The sequence below is a fragment of the Coregonus lavaretus genome (assembly GCF_964263955.1).
Source record: "Coregonus lavaretus genome assembly, chromosome: 18".
Lineage (NCBI taxonomy): Eukaryota > Metazoa > Chordata > Actinopteri > Salmoniformes > Salmonidae > Coregonus > Coregonus lavaretus.
In genome coordinates, this window is record NC_140005.1 from 20,326,739 (window position 1) to 20,352,898 (window position 26,160).

The 26,160-nt window shown below is 42.8% G+C and overlaps 1 pseudogene across 1 annotated transcript in view; it reads left to right on the forward strand.

Moving 5' to 3' along the window:
• The first annotated feature begins 11,311 nt into the window (after window positions 1–11,311).
• LOC311145345 overlaps window positions 11,312–26,160 on the forward strand; it is a 32,385-nt pseudogene continuing 17,536 nt past the window's right edge. The window contains exons 1-6 of the transcript in view: window positions 11,312–11,395; window positions 17,562–17,662; window positions 19,046–19,187; window positions 21,504–21,586; window positions 21,888–21,976; window positions 24,390–24,541. The product of the transcript in view is annotated as an uncharacterized misc_RNA (transcript). The remainder of the gene's footprint in view (window positions 11,396–17,561; window positions 17,663–19,045; window positions 19,188–21,503; window positions 21,587–21,887; window positions 21,977–24,389; window positions 24,542–26,160) is intronic.

Here is a 26,160-nt window from a genome sequence, read left to right on the forward strand (position 1 = left end):
ATCAGAGGCTGGATTGTTTTATTTTAAGTAGGAAAAGGTAATTTATGTATATCCCTTTGTTGTTTTATCATACTTTGATAGTCTGACAACAAAATATGACAGACAGCCTTAGTATATAATAAATAGTAAGTGTATTAATGAAGCACTTACATTCTTCTTTTTAGAGCACTTATTTAGGCAACTCAGTGTACAGCACATGTTGGAGAAGGAACTGTGGCAGTTGTTATCTTCTGACCTGCCAAAGCAATTTTACCTTCAGTAGGATTGGCTTTCCTCAAGCATCATAACACTGGCATTATAAGTACATTGCCATAACCAGATGACAAGTTACAGTAACAGGTTGAGGTCATTTCAATTGTAATTAAAATGACTTTTTGGAGCTGTGGAGGTGAAAAATAAAAGAATGGCTGGAATTGAGAGCTAACATAACTAATGTTATTTGTTAGGAGAAAACTGATATGAATTTCCTCCATAATGTATTGTAGTTGAACGGAACAAATGTATCCTGGGAGAGGGAGAAAGGGAAAGAGTTGGACGTAGGGATGTTTTTATGAGAAGGAGTGGAATTGACTTCAACCATGTGACTGCAGTGCAGAACATACTTCCCTGTTCAGTGACTGTTTGTTTATAGATAATGGTTACAGTTTGTTTGGTAAATGTATTTTATTCAAGGGTTGCTTGATATTTATGTTATCACCAAGGCTTGCCTAATGACACTTGAAAATTGAGAAGTGATTGTCTGACATTACTGCTCCTTTAGACATCAATGTGTATCACCCAACCCTGTGCTCCATGGACTCACACAGGATGTGTGTGTGTGTGTGTGCAGAGAGCTTTATTCACAGCTTTTTTACTGTCAAGTTCCTTGTTTGTTTAACTTGGAAGTTAGCATACAGCACATTCATAAAGTACCCCCTGCTACAGATTCTGTCTTGCTCTTTTTGGCATGCTTTACTAGGGTTGCAAAATTCTGAGAACTTTCAATGCATTCTCTGTTTTTCCAGAAATCCTGGTTGGAGGGTTCTGGATTTCCTGCTTATTCCCTCCTGATTCCGGGAATAGCAGGGAATTTATTGAAAGTTCCAGGAATTTTGCAACCCTATCTTTAGACAGAGTATTATCTCTTGTCCCCTGGCCCTGCCCTATACCAGCATGAAAACAGAGTGAATGTGAAATGTATTTTTCCTATTATATACACTACAGTATGTCACATTTGAAATACAATTTACTTCCCATACTCAATTTTGGGACTAATAAGCATCACCAGTGCATTTCTCAAGAGAGGTTTCTGATGATTCACATGCATATCAGCAGTCAACTTCCCCATATCGAATAGCTTATGCAAAGTACTTAACCACCACTGATAGCTGGCAACTTTTGAAAATGATGATACTGTGTGATATGTGTTCCATAAGAGTTGGATTGAATAATGTAATATGACATGATAGCAGCACATGATAACCCTTGATTTGACTGAACATGAAGGCAAAAAAAGAATTGTGTTTCAGAATGGGGGACTGTGACAGTGTGGTGTTAAGCTGCCTCCATTTGGGAGTAATTTCTGATTAATTTCAAATGAGCTCTCCATGGGCCTGTTGTGTTGGAGACAGTTCCCTCCATCTTCTCTGGTGAGCGTCCTCCAAGGTGTTACTCTTTTAATTACCTTTTCCACGGGCGTTCTCTAGGGCCACCTGTCATTAAGGCCCTTGGTCCTGTGACCTCTGCATAGTGCTTTGTTGCTCCTTGTTTTTCAGTTGCGTCTGCATCAGCCCTTACTTTCATGTTTCATTGCCTGTTGTTTTCTTCCAGGTAAAAGGCTATCGATCCTCTGTCCCTTTAAAAGACCTGATTCTCATTTCATGGACATGGGGGCACCGTCTCTAGGCTTTCATTCCATTAATGAAAATGTATTAACTCACTGAGCCACCAGATATAATTTATAATCTACAGTTTGAACACATTTAGTGTGCTCTCCCTCCTCTGCTCCCAGTGGCGACTAATAGTTTTTGAGGGGTGTGATGCAACTATGCTTTAAGAGTGGGAGTATGAGTAGCTTTGGAAATAAGTGGTACAAACTGATGGGGGATTAAAGAGGAGTGTGGGATTATGCCACCTGTCTTCACACACAGTGAGATAAGATTTGAAACACAGAGCGATTTCTGTCGTAAAGGATGTGACAGCAGCTTGGCTGTCAGTCCAAAGCACTGTAATGTTTGGTAGCAGAGAGGCTCTGAGCGGTAAGCCAAGCCTGTTACCATGGGTGATGCTGTCACTGCAGGCGACAGGGCCTTTTCAAGGGCATTAACACGTTTGAGTCCTGACTGCTGCATTCTCACCCGGGGCTAGAAGAGAGGCCTCACCAGGAGTAAGCTGTCTCCTTCAGACACACATGCTCGGTCAAAAAGCCTTATCTGAACCAGGTTCAGAAATGCTTGTAGCCCTCAGTGCCTTGGTGAGGAAAGTAAGCTCCTAAAGCTACGCTCTGGATATGCAACCAACTTTCTCTCGCATATGTTAGGGTGAGAGTGAATCTGAGACACCATGACATTTTACATCTATATATCTGTAGTTGTAATAACCTCTTTCAGATCATGGTCTGGTTAATAGTCATTGCATTGATTGGCGTGGGTTAAACAGAGGAACCACCTGATCCAGCCCTGTGGCCCTGACAGTTTCTGTACAGACAGGTGGTCTTTGGCAGGCCTCTTCCCCTACTGAGCGTGTGCGTCATTCCTCTGCCCTTATATGGCCCAGGCTGTACCAACCATCCACGCCTCAGCAGCTGGCCTGGTCCAACACAGGCACACTGGAGTGATCTGAGCGTGCTCTGCTCTTCCTTTCCTCTGGGGGGCTAACAAGGCCGTCAATGTACAGCTTGCCTTATTGATCTGAGCCATGGCGTCATGGTGTCTCTGCTGTTAGTGTGTCATCAAACAGCTCCAGCAGACAGCCTGTCAGACTACCATATTGATTGTTACTGTGATGTTTTGTATGAAATAGATTTATTGCTTTTCACTGAAGTCGAATTTTGTCACCCTCTGATATTTCAGCAGGAAACACTCCACTGGTTAGAGGTCAATCCTCAATCTAAAGGTGTAGGCAGCCCCTAGTAGCCTTCTACAGTGGGGGAAAAAAGTATTTAGTCAGCCACCAATTGTGCAAGTTCTCCCACTTAAAAAGATGAGAGAGGCCTGTAATTTTCATCATAGGTACACGTCAACTATGACAGACAAAATGAGGAAAAAAAATCCAGAAAATCACATTGTAGGATTTTTAATGAATTTATTTGCAAATTATGGTGGAAAAATAAGTATTTGGTCAATAACAAAAGTTTCTCAATACTTTGTTATATACCCTTTGTTGGCAATGACACAGGTCAAACGTTTTCTGTAAGTCTTCACAAGGTTTTCACACACTGTTGCTGGTATTTTGGCCCATTCCTCCATGCAGATCTCCTCTAGAGCAGTGATGTTTTGGGGCTGTAGCTGGGCAACACGGACTTTCAACTCCCTCCAAAGATTTTCTATGGGGTTGAGATCTGGAGACTGGCTAGGCCACTCCAGGACCTTGAAATGCTTCTTACGAAGCCACTCCTTCATTGCCTGGGCGGTGTGTTTGGGATCATTGTCATGCTGAAAGACCCAGCCATGTTTCATCTTCAATGCCCTTGCTGATGGAAGGAGGTTTTCACTCAAAATCTCACGATACATGGCCCCATTCATTCTTTCCTTTACACGGATCAGTCGTCCTGGTCCCTTTGCAGAAAAACAGCCCCAAAGCATGATGTTTCCTCCCCCATGCTTCACAGTAGGTATGGTGTTCTTTGGATGCAACTCAGCATTCTTTGTCCTCCAAACACGACGAGTTGAGTTTTTACCAAAAAGTTCTATTTTGATTTCATCTGACCATATGACATTCTCCCAATCCTCTTCTGGATCATCCAAATGCACTCTAGCAAACTTCAGACGGGCCTGGACATGTACTGGCTTAAGCAGGGGGACACGTCTGGCACTGCAGGATTTGAGTCCCTGGCGGCGTAGTGTGTTACTGATGGTAGGCTTTGTTACTTTGGTCCCAGCTCTCTGCAGGTCATTCACTAGGTCCCCCCGTGTGGTTCTGGGATTTTTGCTCACCGTTCTTGTGATCATTTTGACCCCACGGGGTGAGATCTTGCGTGGAGCCCCAGATCGAGGGAGATTATCAGTGGTCTTGTATGTCTTCCATTTCCTAATAATTGCTCCCACAGTTGATTTCTTCAAACCAAGCTGCTTACCTATTGCAGATTCAGTCTTCCCAGCCTGGTGCAGGTCTACAATTGTGTTTCTGGTGTCCTTTGACAGCTCTTTGGTCTTGGCCATAGTGGAGTTTGGAGTGTGACTGTTTGAGGTTGTGGACAGGTGTATTTTATACTGATAACAAGTTCAAACAGGTGCCATTAATACAGGTAACGAGTGGAGGACAGAGGAGCCTCTTAAAGAAGAAGTTACAGGTCTGTGAGAGCCAGAAATCTTGCTTGTTTGTAGGTGACCAAATACTTATTTTCCACCATAACTTGCAAATAAATTCATTAAAAATCCTACAATGTGATTTTCTGGATTTTCTTTTCTCATTTTGTCTGTCATAGTTGACGTGTACCTATGATGAAAATTACAGGCCTCTCTCATCTTTTTAAGTGGGAGAACTTGCACAATTGGTGGCTGACTAAATACTTTTTTTCCCCCACTGTATATAACAGAAAATGGTGGGTGTCAGTAACAAGCATTTTACCTATTCACTTTTGATGAATCTATTATATAGGGAACCGTAGCTAAACTGACTGAAGACCAGCGCTTCCGTCGTTCACATTTATTCTATAGGGAACAACTTGTTCCCTATAGAATAAATGCATTGTTATGAAATAGCAGCATAGGGTCTTGGCAGGTGTCATTGAGATGTTAAATAGACAGCCTGGTTCTGCAAAACATAGGGAGATAAAACAGTGTCTAGTTCACGATGTGCTTATTGCATTACATCATGGTTCTGCAACTGTGCCCCATGTTGTAATGGTGAAATCATGCACACTTTCATAGTCCAGCGATCATCTGAGAGGTCCTGGTTAAAAGGACCCTGAAAATAGAGGGCTCAATTAAATTGAACTCACATTGAGGTATTTATGCAGTAGCTCTACTTCCCATGGTCAAATAAATCCCAGCATGGTTTGGGGCACTGTGTAAACATTTTGCACTTTACCGTATGGTATCTTATGGGAAACAGTGACTATGACACCATGAGCCTATCTTTAGTTTGATTAATAAAGTCTGGGCCTATAATTCTTCCCTGACGTTAATTGAAGAGCCTATTATGAGCTCGCTTCCTATTGTTCTCCTGTGTCGCAAGAGCTCATTTATTATTCACAACTCCTGTGAAAGTGTCTTATTCAGACAATGGGGTTCTAAACTTTGATTCTGTTGCCTTTGTTTTAAAAGTCTCTCCAGGGTGGCATTTTGGCACATTGCAATAATGCTTGGTGTCACTGCAGTACATGCAGAGACTGATAAACAGAAGAAGTTCTGGGAAATCCAAAGGCAAGCAGAGGAGAGCTCCTGTGCAAGAGTAATGCTCTGATGACTAACACTGTCAACAGTATCAACAGTCATTCATCCTCCCATAGCTGGCATTGAGCTAATCACCACAGGTACTGTAACTCTCAACTCCCCGGGACCCAAGATGTTGCCTGCTCAGCTTTGCATTGTCCAAGTAGTGGTAGCTATGCTTGAGCTTCAAATACTGTAACATAATCCAGCTGCAGCTGTGAGATTGAGCAAACCATTGTTTTTTAAACGGATGCCTTAGAAAATAGGAAAACGGGACAGCTTTCATCTTTGCTAGAATCTCTGACTCATGTGTGATGTTTTGAGAGGTGTGGTGATGACTAGGGCCACATGGTGAGGAACAACTCCTGGCCCCAGTGATGACAGAGCAGCAACCCCCATCTCCTACAGAGTACTCCATCATGTAAACATTCTCCTGGGCGAAAGGTCACTAGCCCCTCCCCCTCTTCTTTATGGGCAGATATAGAAGAATAAGAACATCAGATGAGACTCAGAGTAGATTCACTCCTTTATCAATATCCTGCTCCATTCTTTTTTCATCCATCAATTGAAGCATTCAAAACGTGTCACTGCCATGTTGAAGGGCCTATGGGGAAACTACTGTAGCGATATCCACTGTGTGCTTTGCACAATTCTGTTCAAAGTACCCTGCTACTTGTCTGCCTGCTGTTTTACAATAGTCCCAAGTGTTTACATTCTGTTTGTTTACGTCTCAGTGTAACAGATACCCACCATGACAGGTTTGCAGTGCAGCACTACTCAACTGAGGCTTACATTTCATTGTGTTACTGTGATGCTCCCAACCAGCGACGAAACCTCCCCACCACTCAGTGAAAAAGAAGCCTTTCAAAGAGAGTTTGCTGGAAATAGTACCGACCAGTATTGTGTAATGCGTTCCTCTTTCCTTTGTGGACTGTAACTACAGAGCGTTCAATCAATACACCTCCCTCACATGCCGTTCAGTTCAAGTAGAAAGCATACATACATACAGGCTTGTTGTTTTTCCCCTCTCCAGAGTTCACCAGAAGTGAGTCAGAAGCAGGAATATGAAAGAAAGAGAGAGAAGGAGATATATCTATGAGCTGTAGCAGACTGATAAACAATTGGCCTTGCCTCTGAAGAACACATTTTAGCCGGTTCATACTGTAACTTGCCTGCTGTAAAACTCACAGATTTTAGGCTCACATGAAGACATTGACAGTAAACTGACTGTCCTTTGAGCTGTAGGACAAAAAATTGGCCGGATTATCACTGGTTCTTAATTCAACTGGGTAGCTGGTTAAGAGTTGACTGTGTCTACAACAAGCCCTTTGACTGGATAGTGATATAACATAGCTTCTAATCTACTATATTTTACCAGAGGATAATCAGACTAGGCGATTTGAAAACAGCCTCTATTAAATTATATTTATCTGAGATTTGTATCAAATTTCACCAACTCCAAAACATCAACACCATTTTTTGACATGGTTTTTCATAAACGATTTCAGATCTCTCAAAATAAAAGAATGTTTAATATGAAAGGGGTTATTATTAAGTTGCTTTGCATGAACATTACAAAAAAAAAAAAAATCTAAATGAAGAAGCATTTTACAAGGACGTTTATTTGCCTCGTAATATATGCCTAGACCTAACATAGTCATAATAAAAATTATCGAATTAGACTAAAAGTTTGATCAAGGCCAAAGGATGTACAATATCTGCCCTATGTACATGACCAAATACACAATACATTTACATGGTTATATGCACATACCTGAGCTTAACTCAATAATACAGGTTCCTCTATGCCAGCGATCCAGATTTATCCGTAAAAGGAAATATAGAGGACGAAATGCTATATAAATGCATTCCTGTTATTCAATAGCTCGGCCCATCAATGGCAGTGATAAATGGCTATGCTATAGAATAACATTGGAGGCCTATAAGTAATGTTAGTTTACATATCCTGCAAAGGCATATCTCCTACCAGTTAAATACAGGTGTGTCATGTCCTTGTCCATAATATAGTTATAAATAAATGACCTTGGTGGAGCTGTCCAATGGAAAGATGACGTACATCAATTAAGGCATACAGTAACAGAAAACGCATAGTGTTTTTGGGGAAACAATATTTCTTTGAAGCAGTTTAAGTCTATAATTGTCAGTCATACACATTCAGATTATTGGTATACGATATCAATAAAATACGTGCATGAAGCTTGTGCAATTCTTGCAGCATCATATGTTCTTCGATATCTGTTCCACGAAGACCCCTGTCTGTAGGCTATCCGACCCACCGCATATGTCTGTCAAACACTCCTGGTTCGATTCCTGTTTAATGGCCTGGTTAGTCTCCTTGTCCCAAACCTTGTTGTCTCGTAGCAGAGGTGCGCATCGGAGCCTTTGTGGATGAAGGAGCCGCATCCCCCGCTGCTTGATCCGCACTGCCAGTAGCTGGTCGGTCAGCATCCTTCTCTTTTTCATCATGCATGATGTTGTGGGCTCCAGTGCGCAACGGGCTCAGATTGTCCTCAGCAGGCTGAGACGCCTGGCTATCTCTCCCCGCAGTGTTTGGTCTCTCCGCAGTTTGTGCGGCCATGTGGCTTTGGGCAGACGCGTAGAGCCCTTTCGGTTGCGAGTGCGCACTTTCTGATAAAACGCCGTCGGAGATAACGTTTCTGCCATCCCAGTGAAATGCCTTGGTCTGAGACTTTGCGCTAAACCTGGTGTCATTGACAGATAAAATATCTGTCTGTGTAGTGTTAGTGTCTGAGACGTTAGTGCTTGTGGAGATGTTTGTTGAGATGTTACCAGAGGCTGTGACCACGTCGGGCACCCCCGGTTTTCCCGCTGGAGAGGATGCGCTCGTTGGCTTCCATATCAAGCTGTAGTAAATGGCTAGAATGATGGCTGCTAAGGACACAGACAATACATATGCGAAGACAGTGGCTAGTCTCACCCACTTTTTGTTCGTCTTCGCAGCCATTTTAGCCTTTTTGTCCCCTGTATAAGTGGCAGGTTTGCCCCTCTCCATGTTGGGCATAAAGTCCCGCTCTCTCATATTGACCCGATGTTTCCCTCGATGCTCCACCACCCCGTCCGTCTTGAAGGTTTCTTGTTATCCACAATACAAGAGAACACAGCAACCTATCCGGTCGAGAGAAGACGTAGAGCCTCAGGCTTACTGTGGACCGTCTGCGCTCTTGGACCGTCTATTTTACTGCTAAATTGATTTTTGGTTAATTCAGTTAATACTAGAAGGCACTGCGGTGTGTCTCAGAAACCCAGTTTAGCATTGCGTTTCATCATGGACATCATGGATGAGGCAGGCAGCTCAGGGTCTCTTGTGATTTTCAGCATCCACCAGCAGAATCCAGGTCCCGTAAGACCAATTTTTATTCCGACGATATTTCCCAAGGAATCAGCAATACAGCGAATCCGCAGTAAAGGATTCGATGTCATTTAAAAAAAAGATTAAGTGAAATCATACGTTACACAACTGTCTTTACAGTAGCATACAACAAATGAAGTGGCTGTCTCAGCTGAAAATATAGGAAAGGGGGCGGGTGATGGTTCTTAAAGAGCCAGCAGCTATATGCAGCGGGCTGCATTAACTAATGAAACAGAACCAAACGCACAACTCACCCCAGCACTAGAGTAAAAAAATTAATATATGTATGCGCATGGTGTAAATTGTCCAGACAGAGTAGCCTATGATTACGTCTTGACATCAACGTGGAACTGGTACTAGGAATTAAGCAGTGTGTTGCTGTGTAGAGTCTAGACTGTATTTATGAGAATGAGGGATGGATAGCATGAAGGGCGGTTACTGAAGGCTCAAATTAAACGTCACCAATAGCAGTCCCAACGCTTCGTGCCGTGGCGCGCATGATATCAGCCCCTTGTGATTTCAGCACCTTGGACAGTGGCCGATAACCTGTATTTACACGATAGGCCTACAGGTGCACATGGCAACAACTGATCCTAAATTGGCAGAGCAGAGGACATTGGTTGCAAATGAAAAACATCTCATATAGTATATGTGGGTCATATACAAACCTTTTAATACAACATAATTGGTTTACAGATTGATTCAATAGCTTGAAAGGTCAGCTGTTTAAACAAATATGTTAGCGTCTGCGAATCATGGCAACTCAGCTGGGATCATCTGGGGTTATTTGTCTTATATGTGCTTGTTTGTGTGCGCGTGTTCATGTGGGATAGAATCTAGATAGATGACGCAGCCAGGCTAGCTCTAGGCTCTCTAGTCCAGCTGTGCCCAGCGCATGGTCAGGTGACATCACACAACACACGACCTCAGGTGACTGGGGGCTTGACTGACTTATTTGCCTGCTAGATGGTGATGGGGAGTGAGAGATATGAGTGATCAAAAACACAGTTTTTCATTTGATCCTGTCCCATCCATTCAATATGTTATTCACATAGAGGTACTTTTGAATGAGATACTCTACAGTGTAAATGCTGGATACTGCATGTTGAAGGCCTACCATACTGTATGCTTTCATTGCTGCCTTGGAGATAATTTCCGTCACCTATCAAGTTTCCCCTTGAAAAGTGTGAATCTTGTTCTATTTGATCTAATCTATAGATGGCCAACTTTGATGGGGTGCGGGGCTGGGGGCCACCAAAAAATCTGAATTCATCATGAGGGGCCACAGCAAAACATTTTAGTGACTCCCCCTCTTGACAGCAGAGATAAACAAATATTTCGTACAGCATGATGCTGCCACCCCCGTGCTTCACGGTTGGGATGGTGTTCTTCGGCTTGCAAGTTCCACCTTTTTCCTCCAAACATAACGATGGTCATTATGGGAAAACAGTTATATTTTTGTTTCATCAGACCAGAGGACATTTCTTCAAAAAGTACGATCTTTGTCCCCATGTGCAGTTGCAAACCGTAGTCTGGCTTTTTTATGGTGGTTTTGGAGCAGTGGCTTCTTCCTTGCTGAGGGACCTTTCAGGTTATGTCGATATAGGACTTGTTTTACAGTGGCTATAGATACTTTTGTACCTGTTTCCTCCAGCATCTTCACAAGGTCATTTGCTGTTGTTCTGGGATTGATTTGCACTTTTCACTCCAAAGTACGTTCATCTCTAGGAGACAGAACAAGTCTCCTTCCTGAGCGGTATGACAGCTGCGTGGTCCCATGGTGTTTGGAAATTGCTCCCAAGGATGAACCAGACTTGTGGAGGTCTACAATTTCTTTTCTGAGGTCTTGGCTGATTTCTTTTGTTTTCCCATGATGTCAAGGAAAGAGGCACTGAGTTTGAAGGTAGGCCTTGAAATACATCCACAGATACACCTCCAATTCACTCAAATGATGTCAATTAGCCTATCAGAAGCTTCTAAAGCCTTGACATCATTTTCTGGAATTTTCCAAGCTGTTTAAAGTCACAGTCAACTTAGTGTATGTAAACTTCTGACCCACTGGAATTGTGATACAGTGAATTATAAGTGAAATAATCTGTCTGTAAACAATTGTTGGAAAGATTACTTGTGTAATGCACAAAGTAGATGTCCTAACCAATTATAGTTTGTTAACAAGAAATGTGTGGAGTGGTTGAAAAACGAGTTATTTTGCTGTATCTGCAGTACATCTCTTCAAGAGCACAGTGAGAGTACAGGTAGGGTAGAGCAGTCACTGGTCAGGGTCATGGTGTAGAGGGGTCACCTCCACCAGTCACACAACAGGAGAGGAACAATAGAAACCAACACAATGGACAAGAGATTGTATACCCTGGAGCCACCAGAGGTCAAACGCTACTTGGTCAAAGGAAGCAGGTTTACCAAATGGTCAGAGGTGAGTTGGCTATTCTTAAAAGTGCAGCAAATTCCTGGAGAAAATCTTCAGTTGAAAACAAGTTAATTAGTTCACTTTGGATGAGAATCAAGCTCTAGAATAGGGGTCCGTCAGGCTGTGGGATGACTCAGCGACCCCAACCTCTGTAACCATAGTGTACTGTATGTTAACAGATGTGAATTGGATCTAGCTGTGAGATGGTTCAGAGTGCTGCGTTGCACGTTACAGTCCCAGCAGCCTTGTGAATTATATTGATCGCAGCTGATGTGGGCTTTACCTGCCTGCTGTTGCACTGCACAATGTTCACTGTGCTGACAGCTGCTTCTCTCTCTACCGTAGCGTTCCCTCTTTTGCTCATTCGCTTTCTACCTCTCTCTGTCTCACTCCTCTCTCAGCACCTTTTGGTCTGCAGTACATCAGCCTGTTAACCAAGTGTTCCATACAGAGTATTCACGCAAGTAGTAGAAAGCATATTACAATTTAAAATGGGCGCTGCAGATGCCTATCTGTTGATGCAATCAAAAATAATAATTGTTCCATCATAATTTGTATTCTCAGTATGATTGGCTTGTGATTTTATAATTCCCCATTCCTAGGAGACAGAGTTCCTGGATGTTGAGAACAGATCAGGAAAATATGCAAAACCTCCTAATGTGAGTACCGTTGTCTAAGGGGTTTATAGCTTTCACTGCTGAGTGATCCACTCAATAAAGCCAGTCTTTATCTGCTTGCCTGTCAAAACCTGTGTGTTGTGTAACTGAGGGGGAATTTGTATTGCAAAAGCAGCAATAAACACAATGCCAGTGCACACACACCGAGCCACACACAGTGTTGGTGATGTGATTGCAGCTAAAGCGAGAGAGCCCAGTTTTGTGATTTCTGTGCAGCAGATCAAGCTGTAGAGAGATGATTGAGTTTGACAGTTTGAATCTCTCCCACTGCTTGCACCCACCCTGAGCTGTTTCCATAGAGAGTTTCAGTGTGCAGCCATTACTCCCTACTACTAAGGGAGGTCACAGGTCACAGCTATTCCCTGTGGAATAAACAACATAATCCCTATACAGTGAGGGAAAAAAGTATTTGATCCCCTGCTGATTTTGTACGTTTGCCCACTGACAAAGACATGATCAGTCTATAATTTTAATGGTAGGTTTATTTGAACAGTGAGAGAGAGAATAACAACAACAAAATGCAGAAAAACGCATGTCAAAAAAGTTATAAATTGATTTGCATTTTAATAAGGGAAATAAGTATTTAACCCCCTCTCAATCAGAAAGATTTCTGGCTCCCAGGTGTCTTTTATACAGGTAACGAGCTGAGATTAGGAGCACACTCTTAAAGGGAGTGCTCCTAATCTCAGCTTGTTACCTGTATAAAAGACATATGTCCAAAGAAGCAATCAATCAATCAGATTCCAAACTCTCCACCATGGCCAAGACCAAAGAGCTCTCCAAGGATGTCAGAGACAAGATTGTAGACCTACACAAGGCTGGAATGGGCTACAAGACCATCGCCAAGCAGCTTGGTGAGAAGGTGACAACAGTTGGTGTGATTATTCGCAAATGGAAGAAAAACAAAAGAACTGTCAATCTCCCTCGGCCTGGGGCTCCATGCAAGATCTCACCTCGTGGAGTTGCAATGATCATGAGAAGGGTGAGGAATCAGCCCAGAACTACACGGGAGGATCTTGTCAATGATCTCAAGGCAGCTGGGACCACAGTCACCAAGAAAACAATTGGTAACACACTACGCCGTGAAGGACTGAAATCCTGCAGCGCCCGCAAAGTCCCCCTGCTCAAGAAAGCACATATACATGCCCGTCTGAAGTTTGCCAATGAACATCTGAATGATTCAGAGGAGAACTGGGTGAAAGTGTTGTGGTCAGATGAGACCAAAATCGAGCTCTTTGGCATCAACTCAACTCACCGTGTTTGGAGGAGGAGGAGGAATGCTGCCTATGACCCCAAGAACACCATCCCCACCGTCAAACATGGAGGTGGAAACATTATGCTTTGGTGTTTTTCTGCTAAGGGGACAGGACAACTTCACCGCATCAAAGGGACGATGGACGGGGCCATGTACCGTCAAATCTTGGGTGAGAACCTCCTTCCCTCAGCCAGGGCATTGAAAATGGGTCGTGAATGGGTATTCCAGCATGACAATGACCCAAAACACACGGCCAAGGCAACAAAGGAGTGGCTCAAGAAGAAGCACATTAAGGTCCTGGAGTGGCCTAGCCAGTCTCCAGACCTTAATCCCATAGAAAATCTGTGAAGGGAGCTGAAGGTTTAAGTTGCCAAACGTCAGCCTCGAAACCTTAATGACTTCGAGAAGATCTGCAAAGAGGAGTGGGACAAAATCCCTCCTGAGATGTGCGCAAACCTGGTGGCCAACTACAAGAAACGTCTGACCTCTGTGATTGCCAACAAGGGTTTTGCCACCAAGTACTAAGTAATGTTTTGCAGAGGGGTCAAATACTTATTTCCCTCATTAAAATGCAAATACATTCATAACATTTTTGACATGCGTTTTTCTGGATTTTTGTTGTTGTTATTCTGTCCCTCACTGTTCAAATAAACCTAACATTAAAATTATAGACTGATCATGTCTTTGTCAGTGGGCAAACATACAAAATCAGCAGGGGATCAAATACTTTTTTCCCTCACTGTAGCTGGTGTGCCATCGGATGACACTCTATCCTCTGTTCTGCTTTCAAGGAGATCAGTTGCTCCTCTATAAGCCACGGATACTGTATCAAAACAAATGTTTGATCTGTTTGCACTGTAGTAGTTGATGATATAGTAGATCCCCAGTCCCTCTGCTGAGCTGCTGCTCTCATTTTTCTCTGCTCTGGTCTGGAGTTTGCTTGCAGTGATTTGCCTGTCTGGTCAGGCTTGAGCTTCCAGGTGTCCTGTGTATGGAAAAACAGACACCAGGGTACTGCAGGCCTCATATCCCCCTCTCCAAACATACATGGAGACACCCTGTTGGACTGGAAGTAGAGGATGACAGGGAATACAAGAGAAAGTGTCAATTTTTATTTATTTTTTACTGTGAAAGAAAGAGATCATAAAAACATAAAATAAATGCTTTGCCTACACAATAACCATCATTGTGATAACATAGGAACATAGGAATTACTTTTGGTCACTGGAGGTTTACAAATGTCTGTCCGTTCTCATCAACTGCACCCTAAAGTCAGGAATGTGTTCAACCTGGATGTTCCAAACAGCGACCATCTACTCAAAACCCTGACTGTTGTCACAGGCCCTGACAATCTGACTTACCATAGCTTATTTGCTTACAAGGGGAATGTGATACAGGTAATACCCATTATAATGCTTGCATCATTACATCTTCTCATCACAGCAACATGACATAACCAGAGCTCATACTGCACATACTGTATGTGTCATAAACATAAATCGATAGGTATGTAAACGTCTAGAGCAATTTTGCCTATCGGCATCACCTAACCACCAACATTTGTTTAAGCCACTGCAGGAGCCTCGGTCTGGCTCTGGTGCCATGGTGCCAGGACCGGTTGGTAACCTACAGTGGGGAAAAAAAGTATTTAGTCAGCCACCAATTGTGCAAGTTCTCCCACTTAAAAAGATGAGAGAGGCCTGTAATTTTCATCATAGGTACACGTCAACTATGACAGACAAATTGAGGAAAATAAATCCAGAAAATCACATTGTAGGATTTTTAATGAATTTATTTGCAAATTATGGTGGAAAATAAGTATTTGGTCACATACAAACAAGCAAGATTTCTGGCTCTCACAGACCTGTAACTTCTTATTTAAGAGGCTCCTCTGTCCTCCACTCATTACCTGTATTAATGGCACCTGTTTGAACTTGTTATCAGTATAAAAGACACCTGTCCACAACCTCAAACAGTCACACTCCAAACTCCACTATGGCCAAGACCAAATAGCTGTCAAAGGACACCAGAAACAAAATTGTAGACCTGCACCAGGCTGGGAAGACTGAATCTGCAATAGGTAAGCAGCTTGGTTTGAAGAAATCAACTGTGGGAGCAATTATTAGGAAATGGATGACATACAAGACCACTGATAATCTCCCTCGATCTGGGGCTCCACGCAAGATCTCACCCAGTGGGGTCAAAATGATCACAAGAACGGTGAGCAAAAATCCCAGAACCACACGGGGGGACCTAGTGAATGACCTGCAGAGAGCTGGGACCAAAGTAACAAAGCCTACCATCAGTAACACACTACGCCGCCAGGGACTCAAATCCTGCAGTGCCAGACGTGTCCCCCTGCTTAAGCCAGTACATGTCCAGGCCCGTCTGAAGTTAGCTAGAGTGCATTTGGATGATCCAGAAGAGGATTGGGAGAATGTCATATGGTCAGATGAAACCAAAATATAACTTTTTGGTAAAAACTCAACTCGTCGTGTTTGGAGGACAAAGAATGCTGAGTTGCATCCAAAGACCACCATACCTACTGTGAAGCATGGGGGTGGAAATATCATGCTTTGGGGCTGTTTTTCTGCAAAAGGACCAGGACGACTGATCCGTGTAAAGGAAAGAATGAATGGGGCCATATATCATGAGATTTTGAGTGAAAACCTCCTTCCATCAGCAAGGGCATTGAAGATGAAACGTGGCTGGATCTTTCAGCATGACAATGATCCCAAACACACCGCCCGGGCAACGAAGGAGTGGCTTCGTAAGAAGCATTTCAAGGTCCTGGAGTGGCCTAGCCAGTCTCCAGATCTCAACCCCATAGAAAATCTTTGGAGGGAGTTGAAAGTCCGTGTTGCCCAGCGACAGCCCCAAAACATCACTGCTCTAGAGGAGATCTGCATGGAGGAATGGGCCAAAATACCAGCAACAGTGTGTGAAAACCTTGTGAAGACTTACAGAAAACGTTTGACCTGTGTCATTGCCAACAAAGGGTATATAACAAAGTATTGAGAAACTTTTGTTATTGACCAAATACTTATTTTCCACCATAATTTGCAAATAAATTCATAAAAATCCTACAATGTGATTTTCTGGATTTTTTTTCCTCATTTTGTCTGTCATAGTTGACGTGTACCTATGATGAAAATTACAGGCCTCTCTCATCTTTTTAAGTGGGAGAACTTGCACAATTGGTGGCTGACTAAATACTTTTTTTCCCCACTGTATATTAGTTGCCAGATTCCAAACTTGCTCTGAAGCTCTAACCTTGCCTCAGGTCAACCATATATGAGCCTTCATTTCCACCACAAAGCAGCCTCTGTCCTTGCACTCTTTATGAGTTTACGACTACAATATCCGGTTTAGTGAGCCCTAATAAAAATAACAATTTGTTCTCTTCCTGAGGCACTGTGACTGATCATTTCCATGCCCTCTAGTGGTCAAAAACGAAACAGTTATTATCACAAGTAGTAAATTCAGACAGCAATTTCATGCAGTTGTGGTCTGATGTTATAGAATTGGGCTACTGATATCCTGTCCATTGCTTACAACCCTTCGATGAACAACGCATGCAGACAAGTCTTCATGGAGAAAATGTGAGTGGACAAGGACCGGTCTTTATGTTGAATGTAAATTAGATGTAAAAAAAATGATGAACCTCTCCATCCTAGGTATGTCCACATCTCCCTTCAGATCAATAAGGATGTCAAGATCCCTGTCAAAAAGTGAGTCACAGACAATGTCCTGTATAATTGGTTGAACAGCTCCCACATTAGTTTAACATATCCAAACAATTCAAACTAGATTCATGTGTTGTCTTTATTTTCATTTTCAGTATTTAAGCGGGTGGAGGGTGCCCTGGCTTCAGCACACCTCCCCAAAGGAAAGGTCAGAGAGAAAGCCCTGTGATTTTAAACACTCACAATTCTGGGGTTTGCATCCATATAGGGCAGCAGGTAGCCTAAAGGTTGAGAGCATTGGGCCAGTAACCGAAATGTTGCTGGTTCAAATCCCTGAGCCGAGTAGGTGAAAAATCTGTCTATGTGCTCTTGAACAAGGCACTTAACCCTAATTACTCCTGTAAGTTGCTCTGGATAAGAGCGTCTGCTAAATTACAAAAATGTATAGTCCTAGTACTTATAGTCCTTTCTGAGGTGTATCATGAATTATTTCCAGTGGAGTGTAATAATGTGAGAGTGTAATAATGTGAGAGGCAACTTGTGTGTTCTCTCAGGGTGACACTATGAAGCCGGACATCTTCCCCGAAGCTGCTTTCAAGCTCTTCCTGATGAGTCTTTGCCCCCGGCCTGAGATATATGAGATATTCACATCCTAGTAAGTGAAATTCGAAATGGAAACAGCAGTGTGATTCTTACCAATTGGAGAGTACAGGCATGAGGCGATGTAGGTAACAACACATCCGCCACGCTGATCCTCAACACGGGGGCCCCTCAGGGGTGCGTGCTCAGTCCCCTCCTGTACTCCCTGTTCACTCATGACTGCATGGCCAGGCACGACTCCAACAACATCATTAAGTTTGCCGATGACACAACAGTGGAAGGCCTGATCACCGACAACGATGAGACAGCCTATAGGGAGGAGGTCAGAGACCTGGCCGTGTGGTGCCAGGACAACAACCTCTCCCTCAACGTGATCAAGACAAATGAGATGATTGTGGACTACAGGAAAAAGAAGAGGACCGAGCACGCCCCCATTCTCATCGACAGGGCTGTAGTGGAGCAGGTTGAGAGCTTCAAGTTCCTTGGTGTCCACATCACCAACAAACTAACATCGTCCAAACACACCAAGACAGTCGTGAAGAGGGCACGACAAACCCTACTCCCCTTAAGGAGACTGAAAAGATTTGGCATGGGTCCTCAGATCCTCAAAAGGTTCTACAGCTGCACCATCGAGAGCATCCTGACTGGTTGCATCACTGCCTGGTATGGAAACTGCTCGGCCTCCGACCGCAAGGCACTACAGAGGGTAGTGCGTACGGCCCAGTACATCACTGGGGCCAAGCTTCCTGCCATCCAGGACATCTATGCAAGGCGGTGTCAGAGGAAGGCCCTCAAAATTGTCAAAGACTCCAGCCTCCCTAGTCATAGACTGTTCTCTCTACTACTGCACAGCAAGCGGTACTGTAGCGCCAAGTCTAGGTCCAAGAGGTTTCTAAACAGCTTCTACCCCCAAGCCATAAGACTCCTGAACATCTAATCAAATGGCTACCCAGACTATTTGCATTGCCCCCTAATTCGGCGCATGTGACAAATAACATTTGATTTATTCTACAGGTCAGCTGTTCTATCTGATGGGGCCTGAGACATCTGTGGTCATACTGGAAAAGCAGGCCAACATGAGCCAACGGCTGCTACATTGCCTAATCAAGTCCGACACATGCCTGACAGGTCAGACAAGAACCGTCATTAGACCTGGTATCACACATTTGAACATGGCTATGGTAAACAAGGTTTATGAAAGTCTACTCAGAGCTATACAAATGGAAAGACCTACTTGAGAAACCTATTTTTATTGTCAGTAAATGTGAGCACAGAGCTAGTAGTAGAAGCAATAAAAAGTCTATGGCTGAAAGATAATTTACAATCCTTTTTTGGTTATTTCATTAATTCAAATAACTGGAAATCGTGCTGACTGTTGCTTACACCTTTGAGTGTCTCTAGAGTGTATGGGACATATTTCCCGGTGATCCCTCCACAGTGGCGTGCCGTCTCCGGAGATGTACCGCCAGTGTCTGCTGGCCGGCTGCCGTTGCCTGGAGCTGGACTGCTGGAAGGGAAAACCACCGGATGAAGAACCCATCACCCACGGATTCACCATGACAACCAAGATCCTGTTCAAGGTCAGGTGTCAGTCAGCCCTCATATCTCTGTGCCAGGCAGTGCAGTGGTGCTGAAGTAAACCAATTATTCACCCATTTTCAACGGAATATGCAACCTATGTTGGGGTATTCTAGCCCTAGTCCTAACACTTACCCTAATGCTATATTGGACCTCAATGCTAGAGAATAGTCCTATTGATCCAATATGGTGTGTGCCAAACAAAGACAAAGCATCTAGCTAATGTAGACCATTGACCCATTGTCGACCCCTCTTGTAGTCCCCATAAACACATCCCTCATTCATTAAGACTCATAGACATTTACGTCATTTAGCAGACGCTCTTATCCAGAGCGACTTACAAATTGGTGCATTCACCTTATAGGCAGTGGCATAACCACTTTACAATATGTTTTAGAGTGTTACAACAGTAGTCCAGACCCCAGCGCCTACAGAAACAGTGTACCAGGAAGTGGCCCCTGCTTTACATCTCACAGTGACAGCTTCCTTTGTGGCTCTGCCAGCAGGTGTCCATTGAGACACAATGCAGTGTCATATTGGGCCTGGGCACTGGAGCATGCGTGCAGCACAGCAGCCTCTCCACGCCACACCACACCACACATCCCCTGGCCCCCTCACTCAACACTGCCATTTAAGGGTACCCAGAGCTCCGCTATAACTGGCACACAGACCAAACTGTCCCCTTTTGCAATGAGAGAAGGTCACAAGTGTTTCCTTAAAAGCTGTCTGGGTTTTAAAATATTATATTGTACTGAAAGTGAATAGCTTAATCAATTGATAGTGACAGAATTAGATTACTTCCCAAGCAAAGTCAATGTTTTGTCTCCTAGGCTATAGGTTGTAGCTCATTCTCTGAATGTCAAAGAAACGAAACAATGATATCCTCAAATGCATTGGAGTCTTTTTCCCGGGTATTTTACAGCTTGTTTCTAGCATAAAGCATTGCTGACCAAAGCGTTGTTATAGATCACTTTATATAATCGGATTCGTTCTATTTTCCTCAATCTTAAGCTAACAAGGGGTAGGCCTGTGCTTTTTGCCATTTTCTTTAATAAAAGGTAGGCCTATGGCATACCATCTCATACCCCCTCAATTTGAGTCTTGGTTTTAACTGAACAGCCCTTCACTGACAAAGAGGTAGGCTATTTAAAGAGTGCATGGTGGGTGGCGGAATTGACTGACAAATCTATGGATATAGCAGCATATAGCCTAATTTTGTCTGTCAAACAGGTAGGCCTACCTCTTATTTCTTAAATAGGAAGAAATAGGCTCCAATGCAAAGCCTTCTTGTTGTTAGTAAAGTCTAATTAAAATGAAGACTTTGAAATGAATTATGCCTGCTCGGATTTGCCTACTTTCAGCACCATGAGCTGTCCATTTCCAATTGATTGTGCCACGGCTGCTGCTTCAAGTTTCAGCACCACAATGTAACTTACTAGAATCTGGCTTATTGTGAGGTCAATAACTCTGATCAATAGGCCTACATCATGGGCAAGAAGCATATTGTTTTTAATCAAATCAATTATAGTAGTAGCAAGCTATCAAAGTTGACCTCTGGTCCTCCTTCTCATCTTCACGCCCTCCTTCTCAAACTGAACAGAACACAGACTATAGGCTAGTCCTTGCGCAAGATAGGGAATTTTTGGGACTAGGCCTAATCAAAAATTATTTCCGGAACAAGTCTTTGACTCTCTTCCTGAACTGCCAACGTAGGCCTACACAGCACAGCCATTGGTTAGGCAGCACACACAAACGTTTTTGATCAGCAAGAGCAGAGCAGGGCTCAGGGTTACAATATACATTGCAGTGTGTAATGAGCCTAGTTTTATTTACACCATCCCAGCAGCTATCTTAGAAAATGTACTTTGCTCTGTGCTTTTCCGAGCATGCACTTTGTAGCCTATAGGCTATAGGCTATGGATCATTTGACTGAGACCACACTAAATAGCCTATAGGCTCACTTGATATTGCGTGCCCAACAGAGAATCAGAGATGAGGGGCGACATCGGGCACACATCAATATATAACATAATAAGCAACTAATTCTAAAACACTGAGAAATACTGAAATGTAATCAATTACAAATTACATGACCTTCTCCTGGACTAGATTGAAAAAAACACTAAACTCTCCCCTTGACTGAAATTGAAAAAGAATGATCCTCCACCATTTTCTTCCAGGTACCCATTATGTAAATGTCGATCCATCCCTTAGTTAGGTCTGAGAGTTGTGTTGATACTGCCAGTCATCCTGTTTGTCTACTTAGTATGTCACAGAGTCCAGTAGATGATTGGTCTGTCTGTTTTTCTGTGTGACAGGATGTGATTGAGGTCATCCCAGAGAGCGCTTTCAAAACCTCCCAGTACCCAGTCATCCTCTCCTTTGAGAACCACATAGACTCGTAAAACACTACATTTCACTCCTCTTTTCAGATTAAAACATGGTTTGACTTTAACCAAAAGCAGGGCCACTACTATCACAAATACTTATTTGTATGCTCTTCATAATATGATACCACAGACGTCAATTTAACGTCTACTCCACGTTGGTTCAACATAATTTCATTGAAATGACGTGGAAACAACGTTGATTCAAACAGTGTGTGCCCAGTGGGATGTGACTTTTTATATAATCTGATTGAGCCTGTAACCTGCATGCAGACATTAAGGGATCATTATCTAAGCTATATTGTGTTTTTCCAGCGTGAAGCAGCAGGAGAAAATGGCTAACTATTGTAAAACCAAATCTGGAGATATGCTGCTAACGGATCCTCTGGACAAGTACCCTGTGAGTGGGACTGTCTGTCAGGAACTGACAGGTCCCTTTGTCTGAGTCATACAGTTGAAGTCGGAAGTTTACATACACTTAGGTTGGAGTCATTAAAACTCGTTTTTCAACCACTCCACAAATGTCTTGTTAACAAACTGTGGTTTTGGCAAGTCGGTTAGGACATCTACTTTGTGCATGACACAAGTAATTTTTCTAACAATTGTTTACAGACAGATTATTTCACTTATAATTCACTGAATCACAATTCCAGTGGGTCAGAAGTTTACATACGCTAAGTTGACTGTGCCTTTAAACAGCTTTGAAAATTCCAGAAAATGATGTCAAGGCTTTAGAAGCTTCTGATAGGCTAATTGACATCATTTGAGTGAATTGGAGGTGTACCTGTGGATGTATTTCAAGGCCTACCTTCAAACTCAGTGCCTCTTTGCTTGACATCATGGGAAAAGAAAAGAAATCAGCCAAGACCTCAGAAAATAAACTGTAGCCCTCCACAAGTCTGGTTCATCCTTGGGAGCAATTTCCAAACACCTGAAGGTACCACGTTCATCTGTACAAACAATAGTGCGCAAGTATAAACACCATGGGACCACGCAGCCGTCATACCGCTCAGGAAGGAGACGCGTTCTGTTTCCTAGAGATGAATGTACTTTGGTGCGAAAAGTGCAAATCAATCCCAGAACAACAGCAAAGGACCTTGTGAAGATGCTGGAGGAAACAGGTACAAAAGTATCTATATCCACAGTAAAACAAGTCCTATATTGACATAACTTGAAAGGCTGCTCAGCAAGGAAGAAGCCACTGCTCAAAAACCGCCATAAAAAAGCCAGACTACGGTTTGCAACTGCACATGGGGACAAAGATCGTACTTTTTGGAGAAATGTCCTCTGGTCTGATGAAACAAAAATAGAACTGTTTGGCCATAATGACCATTGTTATGTTTGGAGGAAAAAGGGGAGGGCTTGCAAGCCGAAGAACACCATCCCAACCGTGAAGCACGGGGGTGGCAGCATCATGCTGTGGGGATGCTTTGCTGCAGGAGGGACTGGTGCACTTCACAAAATAGATGGCATCATGAGGAAGGAAAATTATGTGGATATATTGAAGCAACATCTCAAGACATCAGTCAGGAAGTTAAAGCTTGGTCGCAAATGCCTACCTCCCGAGGGGCGCAGTGGTCTAAGGCACTGCATCGCAGTGCTAGCTGTGCCACTAGAGATCCTGGTTCATATCCAGGCTCTGTAGTAGCAGGCCGCGACCGGGAGACCCATGGGGCGGCGCACAATTGGCCCAGCATCGTCCAGGGTAGGGGAGGGAATGGCCGGCAGGGATGTAGCTCAGTTGGTAGAGCATGGCGTTTGCAACGCCAGGGTTGTGGGTTCGATTCCCACAGGGGGCCAGTATGAAAAAAAAAAAAATAATGTATGCACTGGATAAGAGCGTCTGCTAAATGACAAAAAAAAAAAATGGGTCTTCCAAATGGACAATGACCCCAAGCATACTTACAAAGTTGTGGCAAAATGGCTTAAGGACAACAAAGTCAAGGTATTGGAGTGGCCATCACAAAGCCCTGACCTCAATCCTATAGAAAATGTGTAGGCAGAACTGAAAAAGCTTGTGTGAGCAAGGAGGCCTACAAACCTGACTCAGTTACACCAGCTCTGTCAGGAGGAATGGGCCAAAATTCACCCAGCCTATTGTGGGAAGCTTGTGGAAGGCTACCTGAAATGTTTAACAATTTAAAGGCAATGCTACCAAATACTAATTGAGTGTATGTAAACTTCTGACCCACTGGGAATGTGATGAAATAAATAAAAGCTGAAATAAATCATTCTCTCTGCTATTATTCTGACATTTCACATTCTTAAAATAAAGTGGTGATCCTAACTGACCTAAAACAGGGAATTTTTACTAGGATTAAATGTCAGGAATTAACAAAAAAATAAAAACATTTTAAGTGATGCTTGTTTACTCAATTATTGTGATAAATGTGCACTTACCTTCAAGTTGTCTCTGAACTCTTCTGAGCTCTTTCAGAATATATGTGATTTCCTGAAATACAAAATAGGCATGTTACACACTGCTGTATACCATCTGTCTGGAATTGGTTTATTGCTGATAAACTGGTTTGATAACTTTTGATTGTTCCTATTATTATTATTATTATTAGTCATGATAAGGCACACTTGTAGAGTTCCTTTATTGATGTTATACTCTGAGTCCGAGAGTGAGTATAAGTGTTTCTTATATTCACCACTGCAGGTCAGTGTTGCACTGTTTTGAGTTGCACAAAGCTCTAATGCACATGCCATAAAAATGCAGATCCAGCTCACATGAAAATGTTGTGCTGTATGCAGCAGTGAAGAAACATGAATGTGATTTTGAAATGTTCTGAAAATATGTTGTTTTTTCTCCAGATTTCCCAATGCAGCACAACATGTCTTTATTTGAATTCAACAGAAGGACAGGCTACCGCCTCAAGCATGACCTCTTCTGTGGTAGTGACAAGAAGTTTGACCCCTACTGTGACAGGATCGACACCATCGTGGACAACACACTGACCATCAAGGCAATTATTATTATTTATTATTATTACGTTTAATCCAATCACACAGAGAGAGCAGCAGACATCGGCACTATTCAGTATTCTTGCTTCAGGCTTTTGTGACAGGCATTTAAAACATCTCATAAAAAATTATAGGTCTAAAATGTGTGAGTTCTAATGTAGTTATTGGACTGTTTAGTCATTATCAAACCACTCTGGATCATTATCCATGGTTTCACTTTGGAAGAGCTGACGCAGCTGGCTGTTTGGATCTGGGGGCTATTTTCCTCCCACTTGTTTTTCTGAGTAGCATACCCTCAGGCTTTCTCTCTCTCTCTCTCTCTCTTTATGTGTGTGTGTTCGTCTTGGCTGAATATGTCTGTCTGTTTTGTGATAGTCTACTGTAAGTGGACAGTCAGTGTGTATACAGGCCTGCTGCGTCTGGAGCTGTATTTCTTCCCTTATTTGGGTATTTCTATAAATAATGGGGCAATGTGTGACATTGGGATCAAATTTCTAAATGGTTTGAAGCAGTTCCACATGTGTACTTAGAGGATTCAAATGAATATATTCAAATTAGCCCATAACTCCACCTATACAACAACATAGGCCTAGGACTATACATCCTTTAAGCAGGGTTCATACAGACATTTGGCAAGTCAAATACATGGACTTTCAGGGACTTTTTCAAACACTTAATTGCAATCTTCAAGGACCTCAATATTATACAATTGTATAATTTATATAATTGTACATATAGGGCCTAATTTTGAACCCCCTCCCCCAAAAAACCATGCAAAAGTGTCAAGAAAGTAGGCCATTACCACTTTAAGAATAATGCATTTTTTGGGGGGTCTTGCCAATGCATTGATATTCAAATTATTATTACATTCTAAAATATGTGAGAATAATGTGGACATTGCCTGACTAAATAGATTGGATGCATGGCTGATTTTCTGAAGCCTATGTGGCCGACGCAGGCACACATAATAAAAAAATATAAAAACATTAACAAAAAAAAAAAATTACATTGTAAAGTGGTTATCCCACTGGCTATAAGGTGAATGTACCTATTTGTAAGTCGCTCTGGATAAGAGCGTCTGCTAAATGACGTAAATGTAAAAATGTAAATGTATGTTATTTCATTACCAGATCATATTGTGAATAAGCCCACTAGGCTAAGTAATTTGTTGTCATTATATCCAGAATAATTAATTGGAAATTAATGAGCGTTGGGTGTTGAGCAATAGTCTAATTGTGTCCAATCCCAGGCTCAAAAACATGAACTCATTACCTTGAAGCTTTCTCTGTTAAATCTAACGAGACCCTGCTGTAAATCAAACAGACAACAACAAATGATCAACATCAATTATTAGATCCAACGTGGATCCACGCACAACTGTTTTCACCGGCATAACGAATGAGACACCAAAGTATTCTGGACATGCCTTTCGAACACCTTTTTTCCAGCACTTGGGCTGTTGTAGCATGGCATGCGCTATCACAACAGCTGTTCGTCACATGACTATCATTCGAAAAGTTCCTTCCTGGATCAGATGATAATGGGGCGGCGCACAATTGGGCGGCCCATGGCATCCATGGGCGGCGCACAATTGGTCCAGCGTTGTCCAAGGTAGGGGAGG